This window comes from Leptonychotes weddellii, chromosome 4 (assembly GCF_054177405.1).
Source record: "Leptonychotes weddellii isolate Sample4059 chromosome 4, ASM5417740v2, whole genome shotgun sequence".
NCBI lineage: Eukaryota > Metazoa > Chordata > Mammalia > Carnivora > Phocidae > Leptonychotes > Leptonychotes weddellii.
In genome coordinates, this window is record NC_138372.1 from 80,158,064 (window position 1) to 80,170,469 (window position 12,406).

At 39.2% G+C, this 12,406-nt stretch overlaps 1 long non-coding RNA gene across 3 annotated transcripts in view; it reads right to left on the bottom strand.

The window, feature by feature from the left end:
- Positions 1 to 12,406, bottom strand: part of LOC115944115 (uncharacterized) — a 220,138-nt gene that overhangs the window by 199,780 nt on the left and 7,952 nt on the right. The window lies entirely within an intron of this gene.

Here is a 12,406-nt window from a genome sequence, read left to right on the forward strand (position 1 = left end):
TAAATCAAGCAGAGAAAGTCAATTATCATATGGTTTCACTTATTTGTGGATCATAAGGAATAGCATGGAGGACATTAGGAGAAGGAAGGGAAAATGGGGGCGGGAATTGGAGGGAGAGATGAACCATGAGACTATGGACTCTGAGAAACAAACAGGGTTTTAGAGGGGAGGGGGGAGAGGGGATTGGTTAGCCCGGTGATGGGTATTAAAGAGGGCACATACTGCATGGAGCACTGGGTGTTATACGAAAACAATGGATCGTAGATCACCACATCAAAAACTAATGATGTATTGTATGGTGACTAACATAACATAATAAAATTAAAAAAAAAAAAATCTCAGGGATCCAGGGATGTTAAAGTCAAAATAAATACGTAAATAAATAAATAAATAAATAAATAAATAAATAAACAAACCTACTTTGTTGAGGGTTTTTATCACAAATGGATGTTGTACTTTGTCAAATGCTTTTATGCTTCTTTTGAAATGATCATATGGTTCTTATCCTATCTCTTACTGATATGACATATCATGTTGATTGATTTGCAAATATTGAAACACTGTTGAAACCGAGGAATAAAGCCTACTTGATCATGGTATATGATGTTTTAATGTATTGTTGGATTTGGGTTGCCATTATTTTGTTGAGAGTTCTTGCATGTATGGTCATCAGAGATACTGGCCTGTAGTTCTCTTCTCTTATGGTGTCATCTGGTTGTAGTATCAGGATAATCCTGGCCTCATAGAATGAATTGGAAGCTTTCCTTCCTTTTCTATTTTTTGGCAAAGCTTGAGAAGAATAGGTATCGACTCTTCAAATATTTGGTAGGATTCGCCTGTGAAGCCATGTGGTCCTGGACTTCTGTTTGTTCAGAGTTATTTTGATTACTGATTCAATTTCTTTGCTGGTAATCAGTCTGTTTGAACTTTCTATTTCCTCTTGTTTCAGTTTTGGTAGTTATATGTTTCTAGGAATTTATCCATTTTTTCCAAGTTATTCAACTTGTTGGTATATACTTTTTCATACTATTTACTTTATATTGTTAGTATTTCAGTGGTGTTCAGTCTCTGTGCCTGTTTCTGTGTGTTAAGGAAGTCAGCTACAGCTCCTGTTCTTGAGGATAATGGATTTATGAAGATGAGGTCTTATAGCGCCCTGCCATGTAGTGTTCCCCGTTCCCCAGGCATTGGCAGTTCCGGAAGTATAACCAATTGTGCTGTGTGCACTCTGCTGTTCTGTCGTGGCTGCTTTATCCTTCAAGCCAGTCGTCTGCAGAAGCTCTCTGTCTGTTGTGGGCAGCGTTTGGTCCCTGGCCTGAATGTGGCGTGTTTTAACTAGGTGTGTTCTGGTCTGCTTGTGAAAAGAGACCTGCTGCTGGAACTGAGGTGCTGTAAAACTCCTGGGCTGGGAGACATACTGTTAGCAGGGGTTTGGGCTGGTCTTCTGGGGGAGGGGTCCCACGCACTTTGGGACTGAAGCATCCATGATTGGGAAGGGTGGTTCTTCCAGAGCATGGGGTGGGGGTGCTTAGCATAAGTAAGTTAGGTAGGGAGAGCCAGCAGGGCACTGGTTCCTGCAGGTGGCTCTGTGTTTATGCTGAGGGGCAGGGGGAGGGAAATGGTGCTTACCAGTTCCTTTGTTCCTTGAGAGTTCTCTTTGTTAATGCTGTCTCTCTGGGAAATGCTCCAAGATAAGCAACTAACCTCCCCACTCTATGCCCCAGGCACTCTTCAGATGGCTGTTTCTATGCTGTAAATCAGTGGGCTGTTTGCCTGCCTTCTCTGCAAGAGAAGCCCCAATGTCTTCCAAGCTTTCCCAGAGCCAAGCATGCTAACCTTTAAAACTCCAGGCTTTAAGCCCTGCTGGTTAGAGAACTTTAAAAATTCAGCTTCTCTTGCTTTCCAAGCCAATTGCTATAGGGATTCATTTCCCCATGTGCTCCTGAGTGTTAGTCTATCTCTCAACCTTCCCTGCACCTCCCACCACAGTGGCCACGATCCATTTCTCTCCCAAGCTACATCTCTGCACTTTCTACCTTCTTCGAAGTGGCCTCTTTTCTACCTTTAGTTGTGGAGTTTTTTCTGCCAATCTTCAGATCAGTTTCTGAGGTATTTAGGATGATTTGATATCTAATTTTATTTGTGAGACAAGGTCAGCCTCGGCTCCTCCTACTCTGCTGCCATCTTCCCCTCCAAAAATATATTCTTATTATAAGACTAATATATACTATAATATATATTCTTCAATATGCATATAAATTTTAAAATCTTATAATAAATAAAAATTATATATTCATAGAGAAGATAAGTACTAATTTTGAGGAATTCGTTCCTGTGATTGTGGAGGCTGAAAAGTCCCATAATTTTCCTTCTATCAACTGGAGATCCAAGAAAGCTGGTGGTATAAATTAGTCCAAATCTGAAAGCCTGAGAACCAGGGGAGCTGATGGTATAAATCCCAGTCAAGGCCAGAGGTAAAATATTCCAGCTCAACAGTGAGGTAAGAAAAAAGGGGTTGACTCTTCCATCATTCACCTTTTGTTCTATTCAGGCCCTCAAAGGATGGTATGATGTCTACCTGTATTGGACTAGGCAATCTACTTCACTGAGTCCACCAAATCAAATGCTAATCTCATCTAAAACCACCCTCCAAGACAAACCAAGAAATAATGCTTGATCTTGGCACCCTGTGGCCAGTTGATACATAAAATGTCAGAGTGTATTATTACAATTAGATTTGATATGGTTAAAGAAAAAAACAAAAAAACCCTAAACTATCAATGCATTTCACATAATAAAAATTATTTAATTATGCAAAGTTTGGTGGAAGTCCAGCAATTTCCTAAGGCAGTTGTTATCGATACGGTAACTAGGTATTCTATGTTAAGTTTACCTGTCTGTCTATGTTTGCCTTATCTCTATAATCTCAATGTGTGGCCTCTATCATCACTGCTTTCACATCTACTCTTCCATGATGTAGTCTGGAATTGACACGTTTCTTTCAGTAGCAGGTCATTGGCCAGAATGAATTACATAGTCCCACCTAAGAACAAGGGAGTTGGTATATGAAGAATACACAGAATAATTGTTGAGCCTTATTGTGTCTGTCCAGGGGGCAAGGACAAAAGTAGAATGGCCATGAGATTATTGCAATTTCAGAAAGTTCATGGTGGCTTTGACAAGGTGGTAACAGTGGGGATGGAGAAAAATGGTCCAATTTTTGAGATATTTTCAAAGCAAAATGAGAATTTGCTGAATGGAAAGTCATGGGATATAAAAGATAAAGAGAAATCAAAAGTAACTGAGATAGAAAAAACTTGAGATTTAAAAAATATCAAGAGCTCAGTTTTAAACATGCTATGATTGAGATGATTATTATACAACATGGAGGAGGTGTTAAGGTAAGCACTTAGATTTATGGTTTTGAAGTATACAGGGAAGAGGTAAAGGCTGGAGATATAAATTACAAGTCATCAATATATGGATGATTTTTAAAGCCATGAAACTTGTTGAGATTATCTGTAGGATGAGTAGAGTGAGAATAAAAGATTGAACCGTGAGAAATTCCTACATTTAGAGGTCAAGATGAGGAGGAACCAGCAAAAGAAACAAAGAGAGTGACCAGAATGATGGAGGGAAAACATGGAAAGTGTGGTACACAGCAAGTCAAATAAAGGGAGCTTAGTTTTGGGGTTGTGTTTTGTTTTGGTTGTTTTTATAGCAGAGAGTAAACAACTGTGTTTAGTGATATTGATAGATCAAATAGGATAAGATCTGAGAACCATTGGATTTAGCAATGTCGAGGTCATTAGTGACCTTGAGAAGGGCAATTTCAGTAGAATAGTGGGGTTGTTAACTTGATTGGAATAAACTGTTAAAGAACAAAAATTCAGGGGTGCCTGGGTGGCTCAGTCAGTTGAGCGTCTGCCTTCGGCTCAGCTCATGATCCTGGGGTCCTGGGATCGAGCCCCGCATCGGGCTCCCCGCTCTGCGGGAGGCCTGCTTCTCCCTCTCCCACTCCCCCTGCTTGTGTTCCCTCTCTTGCTGTGTCTCCCTCTGTCAAATAAATAAATAAACTCTTTAAAAAAAAAAGAACAAAAATTCAATGGAGTAAATTTGAAGATCTAATTGGCTTTATGAAGTGACTCCTGAATCAGGTGGCACCCCAGCCTGCAAGGAGGTTTTTATGGGTACGAGGGTGGAGCAAGAGGTTATTAGCAAAAGAAAAGAAAGGATTTTTCCAGGCAAGGTTACCTTCCCTTAGGGGATCTTAGACAGATTACCTCATCTTCCCTTGGGGGAGAGAGAAGGCCCATGTGACAGGCTACCTAACTGGTGCTTAACAGAAAATTCCTGACTGGTTAAGACTACATTTCTGGGGCAGGTTAAAACTGCAAATGGCTCATTTGGTTAAGTGTCTGACTTTTGTTCAAGTCATGATCTTAGGGTCCTGGGATTGAGCCTTGTATCTAGCTCCATGCTCAGGGTGGAGTGTGCTTGTCCATCTGCCCCTCCCCACTATTGTGCTCTCATGCTCTTTTTCTCTCTCTCTCTCAAATAAATAAATAAAATCTTTTTAAAAAATGCAAGTAGATTATACATTAAGCTCCGGTTTGGTGACTTGACCTAAGTGAAGCCATTTTGGGCCTATGGTTTTCTTTTAACAATTCCCCCCTTTTGCTCAGACTCTCAGCTTAACTGAGAGAGATGTGATCAGAATTTAAGGCATCAGCACCACTCGCAGCTATTGCTCTAAAATTCTTGCAGTTTGTGTTTTTGTGTGGTATCTATAAGTCATGCTTAATCTCTGTGATATTCACAGGTCATGGCTTCAGGTTCACATTCTTTAAGTCAGTCATTTTCTTGGCTTCTCCTATGAGGTTCCAGTACAGGGCGATCATCTGCTTGGTAGTTAGCAGCTGCACATATGCATTTTCAGTTTTTGAGAGGCTACAATGTGCCAGGGAGATTATAAATAATAATTCCTAATGTTCATAGTACACTTCAAAGCCACAGTCCCCAAGACATAAATATAATTCATAAATTCATAAATATAAATCAATATTAAGTAAAAGAAAGACTCCCCTAAAGTGACATTTTTTTTTTTAAGATTTTATTTATTTATTTGAGACAGAGAGAGAGAGCAGGGGAAGGAGCAGAGGGAGAGGGACAAGCAGACTCCACAATGAGCACAGAGCCTGATGCGGAGCGCATTCTCCTGACCCTGAGATCATGACCTGAGCTGAAACCAAGAATCAGATGCTCAACCAAGTGAGCCACCCAGGCACCCCACCTAAAGTGAACTTTTTAAGCCAAGTGGCTCCCCCCTCGATTTTATGTAATTGAGTTTTAATTTCCCCAGAAGTGTTAATCCAGGTAAAGCAAATGGTGTTGGCCACAACACAGACACCTCCTTGCTCAGATAAAAGATGATTAAGGGCTATTCTATTATCAAGAACTTTGGCCATAGAGTCTAAGAATCTTTGTAGGGCCACTATTACTTCAGCAGCAGATTCTTCAATAATTAAGAATTAAGGAGAAGTTCTTGGTCATAGGCTCATTTACATTTATCCCTAACCAGGGAAATAGGGACCTCCTATAAGGAGTGAATCCTAAATTATGAAAGCCTCCTTGGTAGGTCCTTTCTAACTCAACAATGTAAATTCGGGGGAGTCAACCAAAGAGATCTCTTATTTTGCTTGTGAAAAATTAGGGGCACAGTTAGATTTTCTTCTAACCTGAAATAAATTCTAGATTACCCCCTCTTAGCAATGGCCTGAGAGATACAGAGGAAGGCATTATCTTTCTAGGCAATGCCAAAGTAAAGGAAGAGAAAAGAAGGGGAAAGGGTTTCATATTTAGTTAAAATATGAAGTTGATCCACTGTCGTGGGCTGAATCAGTTACTTCAATGTCAGCTACTCCTCTTCCTTGTCAATTTGATTCAGAGATCTCCAGCGTCTTCTAGTTTTGCAACAGTGTCAGCAGTCAGGAAAACTTGGTAAAGTCCCTTCCAACTGAGCTCAAGGAGTGTCTTCCTCTGATGATGTTTCCAGAATACCTCGTCACCAGGCTTTAGACTGTGACCAACAGGATCCTTTAAATTGGGATCCACAAAGGCTTCTATAACCTGTTGACAGGCTTGAGCATAAGATATGAGAGACTTACAGTAGTCAGTCATACCAGTATGAGACAACAAGGGATCAGCAGAAGATTGTACACCAATATACAATGGTCTGCTTATGACTATCTCACATGGTGTGAGGTTATACTTCCCAAAGGGGTAACTTCTAGCAGTCAGTAAGACCAAGGGCAATATCTTAGAACAGCGAAGTCCAATAGTTTTGGCAAGTTTAGAAATGCTCAGTTTGAGGATCCCATTAGTTCTCTCAACCTTGTCTGATGATTGAAGTGATGGGGAGAGTGATAATTCCAAAAAGTTTTCAAGGTTTTCATTAAGGCTTATAAGATTTTCCCAGGGAAGCAGAGGTATCTTGATCACTGGAGATCATGGACGGTATACCAAGTAGAAAACACATTTTCTAACAGTTTTTTGCCACTATGAGGACATCAGTCTTGCAGTTAAGGGAAAGCTTCAATCCATGCGAAAAACACACATATAAGAATAAGAACATAGTGGTAACCCATACTAAGTGACAGTTGAATGAAGTCCAACTGCAGGTGTTCAAAGGGTCCAGAGGGAGGTGTGAAGCCTCTTGAAAAACAAAACAAAATAGTTTCTCCAGGATTATGAACATGACAAGTCAGATATTATTGGCAGACTATTTTTGCAATTTTATAAAAATTTTCCCCATCAACGTCAATTAATAATTTGAGTCATCTTGAATGCACCAGAGTGGGTGAAGGAATGTAAACACCAAAAAAGTGAGGCTTGCCAGGGAGCCAGAAAGAACTGTGCAGCCATCTTGGGTTGCCCATAGCCCTAACTGTTCATTTAATTTACAATTATTGTTTCTTTGATTTAGAAGCAGGCTGTTGCCATGTGGCAAGGACATGAGGATGGCAAAAGTCTGGCACCAAAGGGTCATTTTCTGCAGAAGCAGAATAGCCTTCATTCACATGTGACACAATCTTTACAGGTTCTGTTTCTGCTGCCTTTGCATGAAAGTCAGCTAAAGCATCTCCTTGATACTCAGGCTTAGTCCTTTTAGTACAAGCCTCAATTTTGATGAGAGCCCCTTCAGAAGGTAAAAGAATAATATAAAGTGATAAAGTTATATCAGGACACATATGTCTAGGAATTTCACATGATTTCTAGAACTCTTATATACCTATACAAATACAATATAAGGAAGGCATCATATTAGATATTATTTGACAATGCTTTCCATATAATTTAACATATCAAATAAGCCTAATTAGGTTAACAAATCCTTTGAAATGTTAAGGGAAACTTCTGGAAAAATTCTAGTTTCTTTTAGGACAAAAGACTTCATTTAGAATTTGATTTGGGGAAGTTTGTTAAAATCGCACACAGACAAAAAATTTTAAAGTGCTTGCTTGGGTGGCTCAGTTGGTTGAGCATCTGCCTTCAGCTCAGGTCATGATCCCAGGGTCTTGGGATCAAGTCCAGCATCAGGCTCCTTGCTCAGCCAGTAGCCTGCTTCTTCCTCTGCCTGCCCCTCCCCCTGCTTGTGAGCTCTCTCTCTGACAAATAAATAAATAAAATCTTACAAAAAAAATAAAGTGCTTGCCTGAATAGTATCACAGATTATTATGAAACTTAGTAATTATCTATTAGCAAAATTTAGCTCCTTTAATATTAAGAAGACTCAGTTTTCCTAGGTAATCAAAGACCTAATAAAAACAGCAGACACAGGAAATTATTTTTATAAAACACAAAATCACTGTTTCTAGGCAGAGCAGTTAAAAGGTATAGAAACCTTCATAATCTGTTATCAAAAGCAGACCAAAAGTCCAACAGCTTTAGAATGGGACTCAATCCCAGGACCCTGAGTTCTTGACCTGAGCCAAAATCAAAAGCCAGGCACTTAACTGACTGAGCCACCCAGGGGCCCCTGTTTTTCCTCTTTAGACAGCCAGCCTCATTTTAGGACAAAATTACTTTCTTTTCCTTCAACAAAAAATGCATCTCAATTTCTCATATCTTCTCTTATCAAAAACACATCTTACTTCTTGGTATAAGAAGATGTTTCCCTTATTATTTCTAGTAGCTTTAATCACATACGTTAATTAGAATTCTTAAACCCTTAGAAACCTTAATATCTAGTAAGAACTACATGTAAGCAATTGTGAACCGTTATACCAGTGAGTAAGGGACAGGTGGGGCTAGGTAGGGAGAGACAAGTAGGGGGCTATGTGATCAAGCTCACAAAAATCCCAGAAACGCTGAGGTGTAAGGAAACCAGAGATAAGGGAACATAACCAGACCACCTCATTTGTCTTAAACATCACTGATGAGATATTCAAAGGAGAAGTAATCATGGTGCTATCAGAGGTGACATCAAGAAGATTTAGGTTCCCTCATCAGTTTTGAATAAAAGACTGACCATAAAAGCCTCACTGGCAACCCATTCAACCCCTCTCACTCTAGAGGGCTTTCTTTGGGTTCTCACCTTAACTTTATAAACCCCTCTCACTCTAGAGGGCTTTCTTTGGGTTCTTACCTTAACTTAATAAACTATCACTTCACCCTTTTGTGTCCACGAGATTCATTCTTCGCCTCCGTGAGACAAGAAAACTGCAACCTTGTAACACCAGCATTCTTTAGGTTGGCAAATTTACAAATACATTTCATAATTTCTAGAAGCATGTGCCTTTTCCAATGTGGCACTAACACATCCAAATATCTTTTAGTTTCTCTGTAATATGAAGCCAAAAATAGATAAACCTATTCTCAGTAATTAATGTTTCATTATTATCTTATTAGGAAATGATGCAGATACTCAATGAATTTAACTTAACTCATCACTTAGCAAAACTTTAAGGTGTCAAGTTACCAAGATTTGGGGAAACTATTTAAAAAACTTACCTAAAATTATATCTATTCAACCTACTTGTTCTTAACAATTATGTTTAGATTATGCACAAAAACTTTATGAGACACCAAAGTCAACCATAATTCTAAATTAGTTTTGCTGACAAATTGCAAATAATATTACATGAATTTAATAAGTAAATAAATTTAAGTATTAGAATAAAGGTTATTTACCAGAATTATATTCAATGTTGATAACTCGAAAGACATGCCTGTTTTAATTAAACCAATGAACTCATTAAACTAACTTTAATTTACTGAAGATTATCCCAGATCACAAGAACTTGAAAAACATTGGGTTAGTTTCTATTATATTTCTGAGAATTTTTATGAATACTAATTTATGTAAAGTGCTTGTTTAAGCCAATTAAGCAGAGCTTTTACAAATTAATTTTGGCAATACCATCTGGAGGTAGAAAATACCACACATCTACAACATACATATAGATACACACGAACTGTGTGTTCAGATGCAACAGAGACCTTATAGCTTCTGTTTTAAAATTATTGCCATGAAATTGGTGCAAAATTCACTAGTTATAAAAGATAGATCTAGGTTTGTTTTTGTGGTAAATGGAACAAGCTAAAGTTACCTGTCTAGATGGCTAAAATTCACTAGTTATAAAAGATAGATCTAGGTTTGTTTTTCTGGTAAATGGAACAAGCTAAAGTTACCTGTCTAGATGGCTAAAGCTTTTTGTAATATTTGTGGAGAAGACACTTAAGATTTGTTATTTATCCGTAACAAATCAAGTTCTAAATAATCTTTCTGCTTTTGTTTTTTTCTTGATAAGAATTACCTCCCCAAAATTTGCTTTCTAAAAAGATGGCCCAGGGGCACCTGGGTGTCTCAGTCGGATAAGCATCTGCCTTCAGCTCACATCATGATCCCAGGGTCCTGGGATCGAGCCCCACATTGGGCTCCTTGCTTAGTGGGGAGCCTGCTTCTCCCCCTCCCACTGCTGCTCCCCTGCTTGTGCTCTCTCTCTCTCTGTCAAATAAATAAATAAAAATCTTAAAAAAAAAAAGATGGTCTAGATAAAAGTTCCGGGGAAGACCCTAGGTACAACATTTATAATTCAAAGGAAAAAATAAAGCGGGATGTTCCTAGGATGTTTGTTCCCTTGAGGCCAGAGTTTTTACAAGTTTTACTTACAAGCCTTTTGAGATAAATAAGGGAGGTTTGGGAATAGGTAAAAAGGATCAGTGGATTCTGAATTGTTTCTGTAACCACACCGTTGGTCCTGTAAATACTAGGTTTATAAAATAAGGACAACTGCTTTAAATTCCTCAATTAGGTTAGTTGCTGTCAATGATGTCAAAAGACTGATGCACCCATCCACTTATATTAGAATTTCTTGGGGCTCCTGGGTGGCTCAGTTGGTTAAGCGACTGCCTTCGGCTCGGGTCATGATCCTGGAGTCCCGGGATCGAGTCCCACATCAGGCTCCCTGCTCAGCGGGGAGTCTGCTTCTCCCTCTGACCCTCTTCCCTCTCGTGCTATCTCTCATTCTCTCTCACTCAAATAAATAAATGAAATTAAAAAAAAAAAAAAAAAAGAATTTCTTCTTTCCTTTTGGTTACATTTAGCCTATGGGAGAATGCCTAAAAAACTTCCTATCAGGCTCTGAATATCAGCTTCCACTTTGTCAAATTTCTGATCATAGAGTTATTAAGTTCTTTCAAATATCTTGTCATGTTTCAGCCTCGACAAACAATAAATATTTCTGGCAGCTTTAAACAACTTCATGGACCTATGAGGTGTCCTCAAAGAGGGTGTAAAAGATTGTATCTTCACAAGATTTAGAGTTACTCCCAAAGATAACTAAAGAAAGAACCAATAACCTGCAAATCCCAGGCAGGTAAAAAGTCAAGCCAGTAGATAAACAAAAAGGAAATAGCTATCCTGGGAGAGAAAGAATCAATAACCAATTAGTTTGGATTTGGAAAGAGAGGGACAATGTGAAATTTTATCTTCCTCTCTTGAATGGGGTCAGGAGGCAATCTATTTACAAAAACTTTTGAGGATCCTCCCTGGGTTTAAAAAATTCTTAACCATAGCCCTTAGTTTGGTCTTTGACTAAAGAGTGAAAGATACCTGAAGAGGACTACCTGTAGCCTTGAGTGGTTTTAATTTAAAAGGCGACTGTTAATAGTTTCTTCAGAATGGATACAAGTCTTATAATCTTTTAGGTACCTTTTCTCTCTTTAATTTTTTATTAGTCTTTTGCAATGAATCTTCCACTGAAACGACTTTGGAAGTTTGAGAATTTTTGGAGACTTCTGCATGTAAATTAAAATAAGTATCCCCTGGGCGCCTGGGTGGCTCAGTTGGTTAAGCGACTGCCTTTGGCTCAGGTCATGAGCCTGGAGTCCCGGGATCGAGTCCCACGTCGGGCTCCCTGCTCAGCAGGGAGTCTGCCTCTCTCTGACCCTCCCCCCTCTCATGCTCTCTATCTCATTCTCTCTCTCAAATAAATAAATAAAATCTTAAAAAAAAAAAAATAAGTATCCCAAGGGCGCCTGGGTGGCTCAGTTGTTAACCATCTGCCTTCAGCTCAGGTCATGATCCCAGGGTCCTAGGATCAAGCCCCGCATCGGGCTCCCTGCTCTGCAGGAAGCCTGCTTCTCCCTTACCCACTCCCCCTGCTTGTGTTCCCTCTCTCGCTGTGTCTCTCTCTGTCAAATAAATAAATAAAATCTTAAAAAAAAAAAAATAAGTATCCCATTCTATTTAATTTGGGAACCGTTAATTACAAGTGTTCTTAAATGATCTTATCTAATTGTAACATTCCCCTTAATAGCCATTGTAATCCCAGGTTGTTTTTTAGTAAAATTGTTCCATCTTGCTAGATATCTCCAACTACCAGGACTATAGTTCTTAGACACAAAATAAGCAGGGGTGCCAGAGGCAATGTGCTCAACTCTCTTGATATAAAGAATCCTATTTCTTTTAGCTAGGCCTTTTAGCTAGGTTTCTTAGAGGCAAACTAATATCTAAGAGGGATGTGCCATGGAGTTGGTATTTGTGGGGTGTTTACAGTGTACCTCATTGCACAGAAATTTTCTTGAAGTTGGCAAGTGACCTAGTGTCAGTTTAACCCATTCCATAACCAACTTATCCTATCATGGGAGACTTCTTGAGGTGGCAAAGCCTTTAAATGCTCAATCCATGCCCACCAATATTTGCAGCTTTATTTCTGGCTTCCAAGATTCCCCATTAGCAACTGGTTTTTATTTAAAACACCAAGGCCTCACACTAAATGCCGTCCAGCTCAAATCAGACCTGGTCCAATCCCAGACCCATTATGGTTCTTAAATCAGACCCAGTCTGATCCTGAACTCATTCTGGTTCTTAAGTCTAACCCAGTGCAGCTCTGGCTAGTCC